This window comes from Crocuta crocuta, unplaced genomic scaffold, assembly GCF_008692635.1.
Source record: "Crocuta crocuta isolate KB4526 unplaced genomic scaffold, BGI_CrCroc_1.0 scaffold59-1, whole genome shotgun sequence".
Lineage (NCBI taxonomy): Eukaryota > Metazoa > Chordata > Mammalia > Carnivora > Hyaenidae > Crocuta > Crocuta crocuta.
This window is the reverse complement of record NW_027551579.1, coordinates 1,829,729-1,851,510: the sequence shown is the minus strand read 5'-3', so window position 1 is coordinate 1,851,510 and position 21,782 is coordinate 1,829,729. Positions and strand designations below refer to the sequence as shown.

The 21,782-nt window shown below is 43.8% G+C and overlaps 2 long non-coding RNA genes across 2 annotated transcripts in view; both read right to left on the bottom strand.

Annotated features, from left to right (window-relative positions):
• Positions 1 to 4,578: 4,578 nt before the first annotated feature.
• On the bottom strand, positions 4,579 to 12,436 carry LOC144221262 (uncharacterized). Its single transcript, XR_013332005.1, has 2 exons — positions 12,265 to 12,436; positions 4,579 to 5,113 (listed from the first exon to the last, which is right to left on the bottom strand). It is a non-coding gene; the product is annotated as an uncharacterized LOC144221262 (long non-coding RNA).
• A 169-nt stretch (positions 12,437 to 12,605) lies between these two features.
• Positions 12,606 to 21,782, bottom strand: part of LOC144221263 (uncharacterized) — a 14,305-nt gene continuing 5,128 nt past the window's right edge. Inside the window, exon 2 of the long non-coding RNA XR_013332006.1 lies at positions 12,606 to 13,055. This is a non-coding gene — a long non-coding RNA (uncharacterized LOC144221263). The remainder of the gene's footprint in view (positions 13,056 to 21,782) is intronic.

The window sequence follows — 21,782 nt, the reverse complement described above, 5'->3', positions numbered from 1 at the left end:
TTTTAAGTTCCCTTAATGTTATTGCTTAGGTCTCCACTAGCAATCAGTAGGGTATGACCACCCCCAAAGGCATGGTCAGTAGCAGCAGAAAGGGTAGGGTTTTCTCAATCATCCTGGTAACTTCAATGGTGCTCACTTGGCTTGGCTAGAGAAAATCTAGCCACCCAGAGATTCCTGAAGACTCAGAGCAGCTTTGCAGGAGAATTTCCCTAGTTACTTGCCCCTTGTTAGTTTAAACAACAGTTTAACATCTCCACAAGTGAAACTACTTTGAGTGGCAAAGCTGTTATCTACTGCAGTGGAATTGCCCAACACCTAGTGGCTTAATAAAACAACTGCCATTTTACTGCATCTCAGTCATGTGGGTCAGGAATTCAGGAAGGGCTCAGCAGGCAACTCTCCTGATCCATGTGGTCTCTCTCAGTGCTACTCACTTGGCAGGGACCTGACCAGAAGGGTCCAGAATGGCTTCTGTCACGTGTCTAGAGCCTTGGTGGTGACAGCTGGAAAGCTGGGCTCATCTGGGACTGACTCTCAGCGCATAGCCTCTCTGGGAAGACATATTGCTGGTCTTCTTATATGACGCTTGAGCACTCACTGGGAACATGCCACTCACATCTGACATAGAGAGCACAGGCTGAGCCCTTTAGACAAGCTGAGGTTAATGAGTGGAGATTTACCCAATATTGGGATCTCAAACCAAGGGTAAGACAAAGGTTGTGAGCTGAACCCCTGAGCCAAATGGATAGAAGTGAGTATGAGTTCTTTTCTATTGTGGTAAAACATATATAACACAGAAATTGCCATTTTAGCCATTTTAAGTGTACAGTTCTGCGGCACAGAGTACATTCACCTTGCGGTGCTACCATCACCACCATCCATCTCCACAACCGCTTTATTCGCCTAGACATTTCAGTTTAAGGAATGTATCCATTAAACACTGACACTCCATTGCCCTTCCTCCATCGCGTGGCAATCACCATACTGCTTCACTCTGTATGAATTTGGCTACTCTAGGTACCTCATAAAAGTAGGCTCATACAGTATGTACCCTTTTGTGACTGGCTTCTTTCGCTTAGCGTTATGTTTTCAGGGTTGGGCCATATTGCAGCATGTGTCAGAATTCCCTTCCTTTTTGGGGCTGAATAATATTTCGTGGCATGGATGTACCACATTGGATGCCACTGTTTATCCCTTCATCCGTCGGTGGACACCTGGGCTGCTTCCATTTTGGCTCCTGTGGAGAACACTGTTATGAATGTGGGTGGACAAGGATCTGTTGGAGTTACTGGAACCGATTGTTTGGAGGAATCAAAAAGTGGAAAACCACGGGCGGGAAACTGTAGAGCAAACAAGTTAGAAGTGATCTGGAAGAATCCCTAAAAATAAATATAAAACACAGGCTGCTGTCTTGCAGCTGCCTTCCACACATCTCGAGCAAGGACTCCTGTGGACAGATGACACTTGTGTCACAGCACCAGGAACAGCAAGCACCCTGCTCTGATTTTTTAACACATCTGAAATATTTCTCCCGATTCCCTTTGTGGCCAAAATTATGCATGTAAGAACCAGCTGGCTGAGATGAGGGAAGGTGACTGTGGTGACAGCCTTGGACTCACTAATTGTTCAAGAACTATTGGGGTGCCTAGGTGGCTCAATTGGTTAATCAGCTCAGGTCATGATCTCACAGTTCATGGGTTCGAGCCCCGTATCAGGCTCTGTGCTGACAGAAGCCTGCTTCAGATTCTGTCTCCCTCTCTCTCTGCGTCTCCTCCACTTGTGCTCTCTCTCAAAAGTAAATAAACATTAAAAAATTTTAATGTTTAAAAAAACAGAAATATTGTCTGAGTGCCTTCTGCACACCAGACACTGTGCTTGGCACATCGGATGTACCTGTGAACAAATCAGACAACTCTGGCCTCATCCTAGTGAAGAGGGATGGGAAGATGCTTAAAAATGTGCTTCATAACTAAGTGACTTATCTACTGGTACATATCAGCATCACTGTATTCATCGACTCACTCATTTATTTAATTGTTCAACAAATACTCACCGAGTGCCTTTTTCTTCTTACAGAAAATGGTATTTTTTATTTAAAAATAGAGGAGGGACAGAGCTATGCATTGAACAACATGCTACTTGCCCTTCAGAGCTCAGCTAACCAGCGTCTTATGTGTGAAACACCATGAGCTGTGTTTTCTTTCCTAGCACTACTTTTTACATTAAAGAAGATGTGAAATTAAGATTTGAACTAAAGAGAAGATTAGAGATTAGGTGTGTTCAGTGACTGGAAACTCCATTGTGACAGCAATTAGAATCTCTATGATAAGTCCTCTTAATGGCATTACAAATGTGGATAAAATAAACACGGCAATTCTGAGGCATTCTTGTAAAATTTCAGATCTATTCCTCCCTTGTGTTGCAATTAGAAAATAACAAGCCAGACTTCCCAAAAGCCTGAAACAAAATCACTGGATTCTAAAAATGTGTTTCTGCATATTTAGTGTCTCAATGGTAACAGCTCTCTTTTATGCTTTTCGTTTCAGAATATTACTAATATCTGGTCAGAAAGCATATCCATAAAATTACTCCTAAGATCTGATGTGTATCCAAATGGTAAGAAATATTCTATTGTGCACCGGTTCAATTTGATGTTCCTTAAAGAATGGCATGTCACTTCACGGCTGCAAAAAGAGAGTGAAACATTCAGAAACCATCAAGAGATTAAAAAGNGGGATGAGCACTGAGTGTTATGTGGAAACTAATTTGACAATAAACTATTAAAAAAAAAAGAGATTAAAATGTAGAAACTAGGGCACCCAGGGGTGCCTGGGGGGTACAGTTGGTTAAGCCTCTGACTTCAGCTCAGGTCACCATCTCACAGCTGGTGAGTTTGAGCCCCACATCAGGCTCCGTGCTGACAGCTCAGAGACTGAAGCCTGCTTTGGATTCTGTGTCTCCCTCTCTCTCTGCCCTTCCCCTGCTCACACACACTCTCTCTCTCAAAAACAAATAAACATTAATAAATGAATGAATGAATGAATGAATGAATAAATAAATAAATAAATAAATACATAAATACATAAATAAAAGTAGAAGCTAAGACCAGTCATCCAGTTGGCCTAAAAAATGGATTTCTGCCTCGGTCTGTGGTGGGCAGGGGGCTCCTCTTTGCCGTTCTGGCTGGAGGCAGGTGGGAGGTGTCCCTCTGGAGTTCAGTCTGTCCCTGGGACAGAAAGCACCAGAGACAGGCAAGCAGGAGACCGCACAGCCCTCACCTCCCCTGCCTCTCAGGCTCCTGCTTTCTCCATCAGCAAAAAGCCACCATACACATGACCAGTGTGTTGAGTGTCTTGTGAATACAATATTTGATCAAAAATAACTGCAAAAAATGTATGCAGTGTAGACATGTGACATTAAACTTTCTGAGTGTAATGGATGTGCCTGATGTGAAGCCTTTGATTGCCAAGATAGCCACAGCAAAGACATCCATCTCCAATAAACACATGGCCAGCTGTAAGATGCAGCTACTGGCCAGACTGCCAGATAAGGAATGAGGCCATCCCGACCCCTAAAGTCCCCTCTTTCAGACAACCCTGGGGAAGATACGTACTGACAGTTTGAGTGGCCCCATTTCTCCCACCGGTGCCTTCATGCCCACTCTTAGGCCTTAAATGAGACAAGAAAGAGAACCTATGAAACCCTAGACATCGTACCCTCAGAACCTCAGGCCCATCTTCTGTCTCTGCTTTGCTGTGTGGCACTCGGGTATGCTGTGTCCTCGGCAGGATCTGTGAGTCATAAATCTTGTTCCTCAAAGTTCCCTGACAGTTTTGGCTAAAATGCATCCTGCAGCCAGAGTAAGAACGAGAGAGCTGGCCAGCCCCAGCGCCTGCTCCGGTGAGGGAATGTCCACAGGGGCCTCACCAGGAGATCTAGGCCCAGGCATTCTGAGGTGATAGCATCAAAAGATCAATACCAACACCGCACAATTGCTATGTGGGGTGAAGGAGGCTCATTCCCTTCCTGAAGGACTCGGCTCCAACCTCCTATCCATATCCCCGGGTTACTGAAACCATGTGGCTGGAGGAAAGAGCAAGGCTTTGAGAGGGAAGCATCACCCGCACTAGTGAGCCAGCCAGTGCTAGCCGATCAGGGAGAGGATGGGGTTTGGGGTCCACCAGAGAGCAGCCACTAGGACTAACCCCCTTACCTTGAGTGGCCCCGCCTGCGCCCTAGCAAATGACTATGATCAGATTTCCCAGCTGTGTGGCCTTTGCCTCGGTTTCCTTGTTTGTGAAGTGGGGATGTCGTGTGGCTTAAAGGGTTAAGGGAAAGGACTGGGGTGCCTGGGTGGCTCAGTTGGTTAAGCGTCCAACTTTGGCTCAAGTCATGATCTCACGGTTCGTGGGCTCAAACCCCACGTCAGGCTCCCTGCTGACAGCCAGCTCAGAGCCTGGAGCCTGTTTCAGATTCTGTGTTTTCCTCTCTCTCTAACCCTCCCCTGCTCATGCTCTCTCTCCCTCTCAGAAATAAATAAAACATTTAAAAAAATGTTTTCAATAAGAAGGGAAAGGATTCAGTAAGTATCAGCTTTAATCCTGGCCTGAGTAATCATGACGGAGTCAGATCCCCAAACCCCAGGGAGAGCTTATCTGTCAATCCAGCTTATCCTGGATTCTGAAGTTCAGCGGTTCCTTTGAAGGTGCTGTCCTCAGACACAGGGCCATGAGGAAGTTTCTGCAGTCCTTCACAGAAGGAGGAAAAGGAGGGCAAGTCGGTGGGTATCTGTAGAAGGTAGGCCACTGTCCTTTATTGGGAAAGAATGTCCTTTGTTCCAGGATTATCAACCTCAGGGCCCACAGTGCGGCCATCACTGCACACCACCAGAGGTACCTGCCCACGTTCACCACAATGCCAATGGCCGCCCAGCCTCCTCATTTGCTGACATGGATGGTGCTTGGTTTTCTTGTCTTTCTCTTCTTTTTCCTCCTCCCTATCTTTGCTCTCTTCCTCTTCCTCTTCGGTGTCCTCACTGGTGACAGAGAAAGAAGGGAAGGCCACCAAGAATGTAGCTCAAGAGCCAGCCTTCACCCGGGAACAGAGACACAGGCTGGGTAAGAGTAGAGAAAAGAGAGATAGGATTAGCTTACTTCCCAAGTTTCAAAATAGACATAGCAGACTTAACAAAGCAAACTGACAAAAGCTCCCCCAGGAAACCTTAAGCGTAAGAGATAGAAAGGAGGAGATACGAGAATATAGACCTATGACTCCTTTGTCCTATCCGGAAAACACATCTACAAGTCCTTCGTGGATAGCCAGTGAATGAGACAAAGACGAGTACCCACATTCTGAAGCAAGCCACCTAAATACTCTCCTTACTATTCATTTCCTACACTAGTTTTCCAATTTCTCTTCTTTAAATTTCATATGGTTTCTATTCTTAGAAGAAGTGAATAAACAGGAGTCAGGATAATATGGTCAAGATAGTATAGGACCGCAAAGCAGAATTTCTACTAGGCAGTTAGTAGAGGCATTTACCAATGAGGAACTTGATACATATTCTCTCAGAACCTTCTTGTTTCAGAAAACGAGGGAACTGCCCTAGATCATCTCTAAGGAGATCATTTTGAATTTCAGTGTGTATTTTCCTAGCTACATCAAAAAGCCTGGAAATGAAGCCAGGGTATTTAATACACTGAAAGGCTTGAATTTGGCTGACCCCCTTTATTTCCTGTGCTCAGATGTCACTGTCTACGGAATCCACTTCCATACACTGTCACTGCTCAGTCTAAATGCCAGAGCTCAGGCCCTCCAGGGGAAGATACAAGCTGGTCTCATATTTATTTCCCACCCACTGGACAACTATTTGATGGGCACTTCCTGTGTGCCTGGCTCAGGATGAGATCCCGGGAACCAGACCTGTAAGGAAGACCTCTCTTTGGAGCATTCAAAATCCAGAGGAGAGAAATTCAATACAAGCAATTCCCAACACTGCGATGTCCACTTGAACAAAGTGTGAAGAGGGCGCTGTGGTCACCCATGTCGGTGTGCCCCAGGCCAACCAGGTCTCCAGAGCCCTGTGGAACATGACTCACAGAACTTTCCTGATAAGAGAAAAACAGTCCTCCAGTAGCAAATGGTCACACACAGTACTATCTTCAGTGATGATTTGGAAAGGTCAAAATGTACTCTGGTGAGAGAAGCCAGTCCTGCTTCAGGGAAGGAACCAGTAGGAATTCAGGTTACAATGGTGCCATTTCTTACTTGGAGAAAGCCACTGGGCCACCCTGGGCTCCAGCAACTGTTGGCTGGGAAATGACCACCATCCTCTGGGCCCAAGGAGGGCAGGTGTGGCTTCATCATGGGGGGCAACTGCAATCCAATTATTCAAACCACCCCCCTCTGCTCTTTCTCTCCCACCCCCACCCCGCGTTCCTCTCCCTGTCTCTCTGTTCTCCTTTCCCAGTTCCTCTCAGCCACACTACCTCCGAGAAGACAGAAGGGATGGTGCTGTCCCCCCACTTCCAGACGCCCACTGGGACTCAGTGGCCATTAGGTGAGGGAGCTCAGCTTATAGCTGACACCCAAAAGCAACTGACAGTCCACTGCTCAGCCTTTTCTGGTGGGAGGAGTAACAGCTGCCCATGGAACATGAAAAATTAATGAGGAGAATATGAGTGCCTGGGGTTCCTTTCTCCTCAGATCAAACCAAATCAATAAAAGCCTCAGCTCCTGCCAGTAAAGGGCAAAAAAGAAATGTGCATCACCCATGGACAGCCAGAGAACCATTAGAACCACAGAATATTTGGAGCTGTAAGGCTCTGAATGTCCCCCCCCACCATTCAGAGAGGAAAACGGATGCCCAGAATTCCAGTGATTTAGCCACTAACGTAGCAAGTTGGTAACCAGGGTCTTGGTTCAGACTCGTCTCTCTGAATAGGCTTTGCCGACACAAGTCATAATCAGGAATCCCACTGGCCTCACAAAGTAATGGGGACATAGGCCAAGGGTGACATGTTGCAGAGAAACCCCAACTTCCTTGCTCTCAAAAGGAACCCCCAGGTGGGAATGGAGAGAAGGGAGCTACCCAGACTCACCCACTGCCTTGACCCTGCCTGGACCCCGGGGCCCTCTGGTTTCCTCTAGGTCTTTGGAGTAACGGCAGAGATCTTAAGAACTGGACGCCTACACAGTGACTGGGGAGGCTGGAGGGGAAACCACAGCCAGTGAGCCTCAGCCTGTGCTAAACCAACAGTCCCTGTGCATTCTGGGCAGCAAGGCACATCCAGGGCCCGGCCCAGCCTAACTGGCTTGCAAATGAGGTAATGAAAACAAAGCTCTACAGAGCCAGTGGAGTTTTCTAGGTAGAGTCCAGTAACCCTACTTAGTTCTATAATTTAAGCCATTTTTTTAAAATCATGCTTTGGGAATCTACAATGCTTTATTTTTTTTAAGACTTTAATTTTTGAGAGCAGTTTGGGTTCACAAAAAAAGAGAGAGGAAGGCACAGAGAGTTCCTATACACCCCCACCCCCACACACGCACAGCCTCCCCTGTTATAAATGGCCCCCACCAGAGTGGCACGTGTGTCACCATCAGCAAACCTATGCTGATGCATCATTATTGCCCAGAACCCATAGTTTACATCAAGGTTCACTCTTGGTGTTGAATTTATGGAGCTTTTTGAGGCTTTTTATTTAACTGGTAGTGTTTTCCTCTTTTTCTTCCCCAGCTGCAGGTTTGGAGAAAAGTCCATCCTTCTACAAAGTGGTCTGGAGGTAAAAGGGCAACCCCAACATCACAGCAAACATAGCGTGCCTGACCCTATTTCCCTTCTGGTGGGATGTGAAGTCACTGAGAGATACAAAACATCAGTGACCCTCAGATTCGTGAGGGAAATGAGGACACTGACCTATCAAAAGGGTCACAGCCAAGAAGGAGACAAAAGGCCACCCTGTATAGGAGCCGTCTCAACAGCGGCATGACACAAAGTGATTCTCTCTGTCAGCTTTGCCAGAACTCGTGAGTACAGTCCTGTCAGCAAGGGGCAGGGGAGGGGAGGAGTGACAAAGGACACAGAGCAGGGTGACGTCCACAGAAGAGGCTGGCCAGGTGCTCCTGACATGGACAGCCCTCTGTGTCTCCATTCAAGGACATTGGGCAAGAGATCATTTAACTAGAGTGACTGGGCCAGAAAGACAGTCACAGAGGAGAGAAGGACACCAAAGGGTCACAGATGTTTTCTCAGCATCTGGGATTTTTAGAATATTCTTCCCCAAACCTCTGCCTACCAAAGGCCTTATCATCAATCATACTGAATAATGGGTACCCACCCCTCCCCACTTTGTTCCCATGCACATTCGTGAGAGCACCTCAAGGAAGCTGATACAGCCCCACATCCTTGCTCCTGGGACATCTCCCTCCCCGAAAGTCCCCAAATGAGGACTGCAGTGGAGGCTGGTAGCCCCTGAACACCTGTCTGCTCTGGGGAGCTTGCTCCTCCTGTAAGAGATACCTGTGGCCAGAAGTCTTAGAATGGTCAAATACACTGGGCTCTAATATGGATGTCTGCCTCACCTTCCATTAAAAATGTCAGCAGAACTACCCCATTGGACCCTTCCTCTCTGCTCTCCTCAGCCACCAGTAGGAGCTCAAACCTCCTGTTCAGCATCGCCCGACTCACTGCACAGCTGGCTTTCTGCCCTTCTCACCTACCCAACCCCCACCCCTCACCACTAGGCCTTGGGGAATTGTGGTCTGTGGGCAAAACATTCCTCTGGACCTTCAAACCCTTCTCTGAATTATCCATTTGCCTCTGAACTCTAAGTGAGGACCCTGATTACTTTGCGCACTCCCAAATTGAGAGTGAATTAACCACCTCAGAAAAGACATCTTAGACCCATTATGAAAGGGTCCTGCCATTTCCACCCCAAGTCTCTCTATTTGATACCCTGTTTTATTTTACCAATAGAGAAGAGGAATGAGTGTGGAGAGAGAATCCCTGTCTGCTTAGATGTGCAAAGATAGCTGAAAGCTGAAAGTGGAATGAGGAACACCATCTGGCCACACAACCCCGAAGGAATATGGAGCCATGGTACACTGAGGGTAACAAACAGCAAGAACACTCAAAGCTTGCTCAAGTAGACTGACACAGTCCCACCACACACACACACACACACACACACACAAACACACACACACAAGCACACACACACACCAACAAATGAAGCAGAGTTTCTATTTCCAGATGTAAATACTGCTTACCTAAGTCTCTAGTGTTCTATAAATGATGCCCATCATTCAGTACAGATTACAAGACACTGAGAAAAGCGAAGAAAACACAACCCATGGTCAAGAGACAAAGTAATAAAGAGAATCAGATTCAGAGATGACCCAGATGTTGTAACTCTTGGGACTTTAAAATAACTATGATTTAAATGTTAAAGGATATAATAAAAAAAAAAAAGATGGACCAATGCATAAACTTAATTTCAGCAGAGAGACAGAAACTATTTTTAAAAAGTTAAATAGAAATGCCAGAAACGGAAACCATAATATCAGGTATGAAGAATTTTTTATGGGTTTATTGGACACAGAAGAGGAAGAGGAAGAAAAATCATTACACCTGAATTTCTATTTTTAAAAATGATCCAGAATAAAGCAGGTGTAAATACTGGGTATGTAACATACTACATGGTGACTATAGTTAATAATATGCTATATATATGAAAGTTGCTAGGACAGTAGATCTTAAAAGTTCACATCATAAGAAAAAATGTAACTATGTGTGGTGATGGAGCTAACTAAATTTAGTGTGGTGATCATTTCATTATATATACAAATAACAAAATCATCACATTGTACATTTGAAGTTAATATAACGTTAAATGTCAATTACATCTCAATGAAAAAAGGAAAACCAACAAAAAATAAGACAAACATTATACTTAAAAAATAGTTAATGGAAAAAAGGGACAATTTGATTAGACATTACCCCAAAGAAGATATTTTAAAAGCCAATAATCACATGAAAACATACTCAGCATCATTAGTCATTAGGGAAAAGCAAATCAAAGCCCCAATACGATATCAGTGCACACCCACCAGAATGGCTAGAACTAAAAAGACATTAACACGTGTTGGCAGAATGTGGAGAAATCAGAACCCTCATGGTTGATGGTAAGAATGTAAAATGATACAGCCAGTTTGGTAAACAGTTTGAAGTTTCTCAAAAAGCTGAACATAAACTCAGCAATTCTACTCCTATCCTAGGTATATATCCAAGAGAATTAAAAACAAATGTTTAGACAAATATTCATAGCAGCATTATTCAGAATATTCAAAAGATGGAAACAACCCAACTGTCCATCAATGAACAGATGGATAAGCACAATGAGGTGTATCTGTGCAATGGAATATTATTCACCTATAAAATAGAAATGAAGTCCCAATACATGCTTCAACACAGATGAACCTTGATGACATTATGTTAAGTAAAAGAAGCCACTCATGAGGGCCATATATTGTATCGATGCATTTATATTAAATGTCCAGAATGGGCAAATCCCTAGAGACAGAAAGTAGATGAGTGTTTGCCAAAAGCTGGGAAAAGGAAAGAAGGTAGTAACTGCTGAAGGGTTCATGGTTCCTTGTTGAGTTGAAGAAAATGTTCTGAAATTAGACAGGGTGATGGGTGCACAACCTTGTGAATGTGCTAAAAGCCACTGAATGATGTACTTTAAACAGGTGAATTTTATGGTGTGTGAATTATATCTCAAGAAATTAACAGGAGGAAGATGTTGATAAAGGCAGTCTAGACAACTCTTTCTCCATAAACTTGAAGGATGTGACAGCACTGACAGAGAGGCAACGTTTAATGACAGAAGAAAAGAGATGGAAGAAGTGTTGGAGTCCCTGAAGAAGGCGATGGGAGAGAATCTAGAGCAGCTTTACAGAAACCAGTCACAGCAGGAATAAGTCTTTCCATCTATGGGAAAAGAAGGATGGAGCTGCATATATACAGCTAAGTGAGTATGTAGAAAGCCCAGAAGGTTAGAGGCTTGTCAAGACACTGGAGAGGCCAAATTGGATGTGGGGCCTGAGGGGAAGGTAGGTGTCAAGGGTAATTGATGGATGCCTTTGGAATCTGGACACAATACCTGGGGAATACTGGTTAGGAACAGGACCAACTTGAGGACTTGATGAGATCCATTTTGAATATGTTGAACTCAATGCATGAGCAGGACATCTGGGTGAAACAACAGGCAATTAGACACTGAGAATTCCAGAAAGCAATCAGGGGTACAGATGGGTTCTGGAGAAGAAATACACAAAAATAGCAGCTGAAGTTGTAGAAGTGGACAATCTCACTTACAGAGACGATGAAGAAAGGAGAGAAGGCCAAGGGCAGATGTTTGAGATATGTCTGCTTCTGGGAAAAAAGCATCAGAAAGCCACAGGATGGAAGCACTCCGTGGACAGAAAGGGGTGTGATGGTATAACATGTTCCCACAGAAATCCTAACTACTAACAGGCTACTGAAAATTATGAGATCTGCAGCAATTCTGAAGGAACAGTTCTTTACAAAGAGGGCTAGTAGGATCCAGAGTCCTCTCTGTGATCAAACACTGAGAAAGCTTAGTGTGGGACTACTTAATACAATTCACTGCTCTTGACTTCCCATAAGAACAAAGCCAGAGTCTCACAGTATGACATTCCACTATAGAATAGAGCACCATGCATGAATATTTCAGCCTGAAAGCCAGAGTCAGACCAAAAGGCTCTCTGGAATTCCATAAATTGGCATGGCATGTCAGGGTTAAAACAGTCAGGACACCATCCAGTCCAACCCTCTCAATTTTTAGATGAGGAAATTTTAATTTAATTAATTTTCCCAAGGAAATTCTTTTGGTGGAAGAGCCAATTCCATAACTAAGGATCCCTGCCTCCTTTACTGACATTGTGTCTCTGCCAAAAATATCACTCACCTTTGCAAAACAAACTCCAATGCTCTTTAAGAAATGAGAGAGGAAGCAGTTGAAACACAAGGCCCAGGAAAATCTGCTCCTTAGCCTCTCCTGTGGGAAATCTCAGCCTATTTGGTAGTGGTCTCCCAGCTGTGAAAGCAGACACTTGTTCATTTGTTATTGATTTGGTAAATCTAGTAGAAGATTCCCTTCCTTTCTTTCTGGCTATGATTCTTGTTGCAGTATGTCAACTGGGATGCCAGTGAATGACAGCATTTACCCAACAATGACTTACCTTTAATACCAGTCATACAGAAGAAGCTTACTAAATATTATTTGATGATGATGGTTATGATGGTAATGATGATGATGATGACGATGGTGATGATGATGATGATGGTGATGATGGTAATGATGATGATGATGGTGATGATGACGATGGTGATGATGATGACGATGGTGATGATGACGATGGTGATGATGATGACGATGGTGATGATGACGATGATGATGATGATGATGATGATGATGATAATGATGATGGTGATGATGACGGTGATGATGATGGTGATGATGATGGTGGTGATGATGATGGTGATGATGGTGGTGACAATGGTGATGATGGTGGTGATGATGATGATGGTGATGATGATGGTGGTGACGATGATGCAGCCATCTGCAGCCTATATCCCCTTGTCACGTTTTCCTTGCTGCTCATAATCACAAAGAAGAATCACACACACACACACGCACGTGTGTATTTTTAGCTTCCTATCTCAAAGCATTTGGCAAGCTGAAAATTCATGCACCAGACACCTGCAAGGACCATCTTGCAGCTCGCAAAACTGCAGCCTGCTCTGAGACAGCATCTGTCCTGCAGTGCAGGGCAATGGCACGGAAGGGCTTGGGGCAGGACCTGAAGACAAATGACACAGGAAGCGAAGCAGCAGGTGGAATTCCAAGTAGCCAGAACAGAAGGAGCAGATGGTAGAAACAGAGCAGCCAGAAAAGATTTCTTTACCCATAGTGCTGTGGATTCTTTCATGACCCCAAATGCCTGAAACCTGAAACAGATGATTGCTGGATCTAGAAAACAAGGGGAGGAGGGGGAGATACTTTAAAGAAACACATTACAGCCATCCAATACCAACAGCAAAGTCTCCCTGAAGCCATCTGTGTCTCGAGGGCTGGGTGGCTGGGACGTAGGCAACATTCATGCAAACACAGTTTCCATATTTATATTTAGATTTGCAGTTTCAAGGTTATAACCAAAGCTGGCTACAGGTGGCCATCAAATGCTTGCTGGTTTTGCAGTTGTTCAGAGAACATGCCTTTACTGGATTTCACTAGTCCGTTATGGTGGTGACAGTGCAAAGGTTCTGATTTGCCTGAGCAAATCAGAATTTAAGTCAGAAGGGAAATTTAGGTCTTTCACCTGATTCTCAATGGTCTGGAGATAAGTATGAACAAAAGAGGGCCTTTTTCAAACCAGACACAAACACAAACATTGCCTCTATTCTTCTCCCTTCCCCTCCATCTCCTCCTTCCTCTTCTCCTTTTTCTTTCCTTCCTTCCTCCCTCAAATATGTTTTTATTATAGTTTTTCTTTGACTTCTACACAATTGGATAAACACATTTCTTTTGAAACACTGGAGTGAATGCTAAAAATATCAGATAATTTGTGTTCCCGTTTAGATTTTTGTGGTAGTGCTGACTTAAAAGCACAACAGAGGAAATAACTTGTTCATAATCACATCATTCTATCAGTCATGTATTTTTTCCCTTGTTTCCTCCTAGCTAGTCCTTGTTCAGGACTTGGAACATACATTGCATAGAAAGGACCATGTTGTGCTTACGATCTTTCTTTTCTGTATTTTTTCCCTGAATTCTGAACCTTCAGTTCTTTTTCTGCTGTGCCACACACACCACAGTCGAAGCCAGCAGAAGAAGGGACCCGGTGTGCTTGGTTCACTATTTCAGTGTCTGGCATACTGCAGGCATTCAATAAATATTTTTCTTGAATAAATCTAAATTCTACAATTATACTTTTTAACAGCTGCCTGGATACCGTTGAGTAGATCATATGGTTATTTCCTGCTTTGAATGTTTGCTTCCAACTTTTCTCCAACATATACAGAAAAAGTATATGTATCACAAAATATGTGTCATGAAATAACAGCCTCCACTTTCCTCCCCTTTAGCTATTTTCTTAATATGATGTCTCATGAGGGCTATCCATGGTTTAAATGGTCTTAACGTTCTTATACCTCTTGATATGTATTTCCAAATTACTCTTCCAGGGCAGACAGTCCCCTGCAATGGCTGAGCACGCGTTGTGGGAGAAGCTTCTGGCTGACTCCTACGGGCGGAGCTAGCAGCACCTGTAGGATCTCATGACCTTTGGTCCTTGGCTTCAAAGAGTAACCAGATGCTTTTCTTGTCCTCTGTGCATGTTCCCAAGTGCTTCCCGATAGCCATCACCTCTATCTTTCTGGGTGTAAGTCACTAAAAGGAGGCTAGGTGCGGGATCCCATCTAGGAGTCGATGCTGACAGCAAGTTCAACTGCAGTAACGCCTTTTGGAGCTCCTGGCTACCACGTGGGCTGAACGCAGCCTTCACACATCTGCTCCTCCATTGTGGGACCTCATCCTCTGCTCTGGCATTGCTTACTTTGCACAAGATGTGTCTGCGTAAAAATATTGTTTCCCCACCCACTCCTTCTCAGCAGCTGCCTGTGCCCAAACCAGCAGCTGTCACACGGCATCTGTTGGGCATAAGTGGGGCATCGGCTCTTAGAAGAAATTCATAGGGAACCTACAGTCCAGCCATATCCATGGGTTGCGAGCTACGCTGCCATGTGCCCATTGAGAGGATAGTGGAAGACACTGGATGCTAGTGTAGGAAACTCTTGTTCTATTTCCAGAAGCTGCAAGATCATGGGTGAATCACTCACCACCTACGATCTGCAGTCCTCCTCTCTGTGAAAGAGAAGAACAGCTCTCCTATGTGTCCCGCTTGTGGTGTGCATCAGTGAAACAATGTATGTGAACACTCTAGAACTGTGAAGCATTAGAGGATGTAGAGCACTGTTGTTACCCCTGTAGTGCCAACTCGGAAGTACACAAGAGACCGATGGGGGACAGGCACCCTCGTTTACTTTCTTGACAGCCACGTTCTACTCTGTCCTGCCTCGCTGAAGCCCCGCTGTGTTCAGGTGGCAGGTGGCTCTCTGCTTCGCGCAAGGAGTGGATCATGACTGAATGACAGGAATCATGGAAACCCCATCCCCTCTTTGCTACTTTGAGGTAAACATGTGATCTGATTCAGAATCATGACACCTGTAGGAACACGGTGTAGTGAGGGGTGGCTGATCTGGTGGGAAAGACAGTCCCCCCTGACATGAAGAGGAAGCCATGTGAGGAGAAGCCCTCCTTCTTTCTGCTTGATGTTGCCATGTGAGGCAATGGCACTGGGCACTACTGCTGCCCTCTGGCACCCAGCAAGGGAAAGCCAAGAGCAACTCAGGTGCTGATCCAGAGTCCTCACTTGGTTGAATCAATGCATGGACACCATCTGGAAATGCCCATCTCCAGACTCCTCATTTTGTGCAATTTGCTACTAAAACCATTTTTTTATTTAAAAAAATGTTGGGGCGCCTGGGTGGCTTAGTCGGTTAGGCGTCCGACTTTCGCTTAGGTCATGATCTCGCCATTCGTGGGTTTGAGCCCCGCATCGGGCCCTGTGCTGACTGCCAGCTCAGAGCCTGGAGCCTGTTTCAGAGTCTGTGACGCCCTCTCTCTCTGACCCTCCCCTGCTCACGCTGTCTCTCTCTCTCTCTCCTAGAAATAAATAAAACATTAAAAAAATTTTAAAAATGTTTTGTATTTTTGAGAAAGAGCACGCACAAGCACAAGCTGGGGGAGGGGCAGAGAGAGGGAGACACAGAACCTGAAGCAGGCTCCAGGCTCTGAGTTGTCAACACAGAGCCCGATGAGGGATCAGAACACATGAATCGTAAGATCATGACCTGAGCGGATGTGGGGCGCTTAACCGACTGAGTCACCCAGGTGCCCCAAAGCACCTGTTATCCTCTTAAAGGTGCAAAGGTGAGATGCAGGGGGTGATGCATGGGACTGAACACAATTCAGCTGGCACGCTCCATTCCTCGTCTTCTGCCTCTACCACTTTGCTTTAGTGTGGTTCACTCTTAAAATTACAATAATTAATACGCCTTGGAGGCAAAAGCAAAATCATATACAAATTTAGTAGAAATAGAATAAAAATATGACAAATATGTGATGAGGTGAACTGTGGGCACGGGGGCAATGGGCCGGCAGGTCTACCCACCGCGGACACAGAGAGGCAACAACAGAGAACTGGGCAGAGCATGGGCAAATGAGGGGTGCTGGGGCTTGAGGAGATACTCTGAGGAGGAGAAAGGCTTACACCTGGAATATTATCACCTACCCCTCTGTCTGGGCTGTCCCCAAATGCAGCTCTTATTCCCACGAGAAAGCTGGAAATTCTGTCTTTAATATCACACAAGTTATCAATGAGCTTTTTGTTTAGTTTAGCACCTTAAGTGCATGGCCCTGCACCAAGTGTATTCCTTGGCTCCCGACGCATAATCATCACTTGTCCTTACATAACCCCTCTTGCTTTCATGAGTTATCTTTATTACATAACAAATACCACCAAGCCAACCTCACCTGAGACTTAAAAATTTTCCCAGTGACATGCACGCACGCATGTGCTGATCTACTATCCCACTTCCCTGCTTGCTCCCTGCAGCAAATTAACACCTTGGGGTTTGCCTTTATCATTCTTAGCCTTTTCCCTTTTTTGTGTGTTATACCCCTTCCATATGTCTGTCTACCAGTACATTGTTTGATTTTGCTTCCTACTTATCAAGCGTAAAGACTCATCCAAGTTGTCTCACGTGGTTGGAGCTAATCTATTTTCACCATGCTGTGATGGTCCATTGTGTGCATATATACCACAATTTATTCTCTTGCTGAAGGACATTGGGTTGTTTTCATTGTTTTACTGTACACAACAAGGCTTCCATGAACAGTCTTGCACGTGTGTCTTAATGCACAAGCACTATGCAAATACTGAAATGGACACAATAATGCCAAATTATTTTACAAAGTGGTCACTTCTTTATTTTCCCACTGGCAGTATATGGGAGATCCTAATGACCATGTTATCACTAATACTTAGCATCGTCAGACTTCTTAATTTTTATAATCACCTGGGTATCAAATAGAGCCTACTTGGGCAGATGCTTTGCAGTACCCCAGGGGCTCACCATCTTTTTATGTGTCTAATGGCCATATGTGGTTTGTCTTCAATAAAATATATTTTTATGGTTTTTGCCCATTTTTCTATATTGGCTTGCTTTCTTTTTCCTATTGAGATGTAAGAATTCTCTTATTCTTGAGTAATCTTATTGGCTAGTTACGTGGTGCAAATATTCTCTCTGCTTCCTTTCTTGCAAGGATACACAATTATTCTGAGAAACAATATATTCTAAATACACATTAAGAAAGACTTCAGTATTTGGTATTGTCAGCTTTTTGGAGTTTGGCCATTTTAGTAAGTGTGCGATAGTATCTTATTTTAATTTCCAATTCCCTAATGACGAATAATGTTGAACAGCTTTTCATATGCTTATTTGCCATCTGTGTGTCTTCTTTGGTGAGGTGTCCAGATATTTTGTCCATTTTTTTTAACTTGGGTTCTTTGTTTTCTTATTGTTGAGTTTTAAGATTTCTTTGTATATTTTGGATACGAGTCATTTTTGCAAGTATCTTCTCCCAGGCTGGGTCTTCTCTTTTCATTCCCTTAACAGTATCTCTTATAGGAAAGTTTTGTTGTTGGTTTTTTTTTAAATTTGAATAAAGGCCTACTTAACTAATGTTTTTCTTCTGCAAATCATGTTTTTGGCATATCTAAAAGCTCATCAACAAACCCAAGGTCTTTCTTTCCTATGTTTTCTTCTCAGAGTTTTTTTGTTTTGCATTATGTATCAAGTCCAAGATATATTCTGAGTTAACTTACATGGAAGTTGGACAGTCTATGGGTAGCCTTTTGTTTTTTAGTTGTCTGTGTGTGTGTGTGTATGTATTTTTGCATATGGTCATGTGCCATTGGTTGAAATATCTTTTACCCATTGTATTGCCCTTGCATCTATGTCAATGATAAGTTGACAAACATCTATGTGGATCTATTACTGGGCTCTCTATTCTGTTGCACTGGTCCAATAGTCTACTCCTTCACCAGTATCATGCTGTCTGAATTACTGTGGCTTTATAATATGTCTTGATATCCAGCACTTTGCCTCCCAACTTTGTCTCCTTTTTCAGGATTATGTCGGTTGTCCTGAGTCTTTTACCTTTTCACATAAACTGTTTCATGTAAACATAAACTGTCTATATCCACGAAAGAACTTGCTGGGGTTCTGATTAACACTGCATGGAATCAAGGAGGAAGAATTGGCATCTTAATACTGTCTTCCTATCCGTGAACCTAAAAGATCTCTCCGGTTAATTTTTTTGAACATTGTATTTTATTTTTGTCTTGAATTAAAGGAATAGAGCATGAAGTAGAAAGAAATAGCTGCTAAGGAGGTGACTCAGGGAAGGACATGAGACAAATGTCTTCTTTTTAAATACAACTGAGAAAAATATCATCCAAACAAGGAAGAAGCAGACCTTAAATCACATATACAACAAATAAGCAAAGAGCAGGAGCTCTTTTGGTATTTAGACAAACCATATAGTGTATAAATAGGATTATATATAAAGCTCTTTGTTGAAAGAATTTGGCACATATAAAGAGTCATCTGTTTGGAGTACCTGAAGAACTCCATATGTAAATCATAGTCTTAAATTTAAAGAATTGGTAAGTTGGACTCATTTTTAAAAGAGATAAATTGGAAACTTCATTACTTATCATTAGTTAGGCAGCGATCCATGACAGCATCAGGCTAAAATCTAATTTATCTCAGCAAACTAGGGCGTGGCTGTCACTGACAAAATGAGGAAGTAATTGGAAGCAGTTCTTATTCTATTTGGGTCAAAATATAGTCTGATCTCAATTTTCTAGGTCACTTAAGTAAAAGTTGTCCCTGGGACTGGAAAACTCAGTAATTGCTCCATTTCTCTGTTTTCTCCAGTGGAGGATGATTCCATGCTGGTATTTCTCTGAAGAAAATACCAGCACAACCTGGATCCACTTTAGCATGAAGAGTGAATATATGTTAATTATCCATCCTTCATTTATTTAGTCAACAAGATTGTACTGAGCACTATGTGCCAGACTCTGTTCTAGGCCCAGAAGAGAGGAGCGCTCTGAGGAAAAATAGAGCCAAGGAGGGAGACAGCTCACAGGTCCAGTTTTACATGGGGTGGTCAGAGAAAGCTTCTCTTACAAGGTGACCTTGGAGCACACATTGACCCAAAGGATGAAAGAAGTGGAGCCATGCAGGTATCTGGAGGCAAATGTTTCTAAATAGAAAAGGCAAGTTAAAGACAGGAGCACCCCTGAGGTTTCAGAGGAACAGCAAGGAGGCCAGGATGGGGGTTATAGGATGCAATGAGGAGGCAATCAAGTCAGAGTGGACGCTGGAGCCAAGAGGACCACCCAGGGCCTTGTCAGTCTTGAGGTCTTCCAGGAAGAGACTAAAATACCTTGAGTTCCACTTTTGAAGGCTCACTCCTCCCTTCACTCTGTAATAGAAGCATTTTCTAACAACTAGAGGTAAGATAGGAGCTCAAAGCTCAGGTCTGTCACATGACCTTTTACAGGAGCAGGTCAGAGGCCATACCACAAAATGTTCTGATATATTCCAGAACCTCAGCCATAGGATGCTGGTGAGAAATTGCCCAATAAATGTATTTCTTTATTGTATTTTATTACATCTTTATTAAGACTATTAGTCTTAGCAGAATTATTTTCTTCTACCATAAGGAGACCTTCATACTCTCATACTGATAGGGAAAGGGATGCTTACAGAGCCAGCAGCATTTTCTAGAAGCTCTTTATGTGTGGGTTTCTCCTTTCCTTGGTGATTTGGGAGATTTGATTGTTTGCCCACAGGAGCTTGAACTCTGGACATAAAAGCTGTAAGTTCAGAGCTTCGGTGGGGATTGGGAATGAGTTGTATCTATACCACATCATTACAGGGCTTCCTAGGCACTCAGACTAGTAAGGAAAGTGCTTAGATTGCTCAGCAGTATGTTCTAAACAAAGCAATGGCTTTCAGGAAAGCAGTTTTCTTTATACCTAGCCAAGTACAGTCTATGGAATTACATAAATGTAAGGGGCCATCCTGGTTATCCCTTATCAACTAGGTGACCTTGAGTAAATTACCCAGTCTTGCTGAGTCTTAGTCTCTTCTGTAAAATGGGAAGTTTTTTTTTTAATTTTTTTAACATTTATTTATTTTTGAGACAGAGAGAGACAGAGTATGAGCTGGGGAGGAGCAGAGAGAGAGGGAAACACAGAATCTGAAACAGGCTCCAGGCTCTGAGCTGTCAGCACAGAGCCTGACACAGGGCTCGAACCCACTGACCAAGAGATCATGACATGAGGTGAAGTTGGAGGCTTAACTGACTGAGCCACCCAGGTGCCCCATCTTCTGTAAAATGGGAAGTTTTGGTGACGAACTAAGTACATGCCTGTAAAGTGCTAAGCATAGTGTATAGTAATTATTAACAGTCCACACCTGCTGGGTGCTGTTGTTATTACTATTATGATTACTACAACCATTATGAACTTCCTTCCATTGTTCCCACCCACCCATTCTAAGTAATTACTCTCCACATTGGCTTGTTTTCCACACCTTCAAGGACCCACAGGCCAACACATCATTGCTATGTCATTTAGTTTTCCCATAACCCAACCCTTGCTGTCACTTCCTAGCTCACATCTTTCGTGGCTGGTCCCAGTAATCCCCACAACCTCTAGGCTGTGTGTCTGTGGCTGGGCAACAGTTAATGTGTTTGGGGGTCTGTTCTTTTTGGGGAGTAAGCTGGGTGGAGGATGGAGACTGGGCTTGCAACAACACATCCAGGGTCCACAGAAGGATCTTTGAGACTGAGTAGGGGGATAGAGTAGAATTTTCTTGCCTGGAAAGATCTGGGATGGTCAAACACCAAGGCATGGGAGCCTTCTTGAGAAATCTCTGAGCCCCAGCTACAGAAAGAACCGTATGCCCTGGGGCAACATGACATTTCAATAATGGAAAATCACACTGAAAACCAGAAGATCCTTGTCGTAGACTGAATAGCGGCTCCCCAGAAAACACCCATCTCAAATCCCTGGAAACTCTGAAGGTTACCTTAATTGGAAAAAGGGTCTTTGCAGGTGTGGTTAAGGATCTTGGGAGGAGGCAACAAGCCCAAATTATCTTGGTGGGCACTAACCACCATCATAAATATCATCATAAGAGAAAAAGAAAATAAGACAGAGAAGACACAGAGGTGGTGTGCAGACAGAGGGAGAGATGAACCAATGCAGCCACAAGCCAAGGAATGTCAAGGAACACCACAGCCATCAGAAGCAGGGCGAGGCAAGGAAGAATTCTCCCCTAGAGCCTTCAGAGGAAATGTGGCTCAGCCAACAATCTTGCTTTAGGACTTCTGGCCACAAGGGCAGTAAGAGAATACATTTCTTTTGTCTGAGGCCACCAACTTTGGATTAATTTGCTACAGCAGCCACAAGAAACTAATACAGTCTTCTTTTGGATTTTCTGGGAAGTATTTATCTCCAACCCTAAGAACTCTTAAATGATTTTAGGGGGTGGT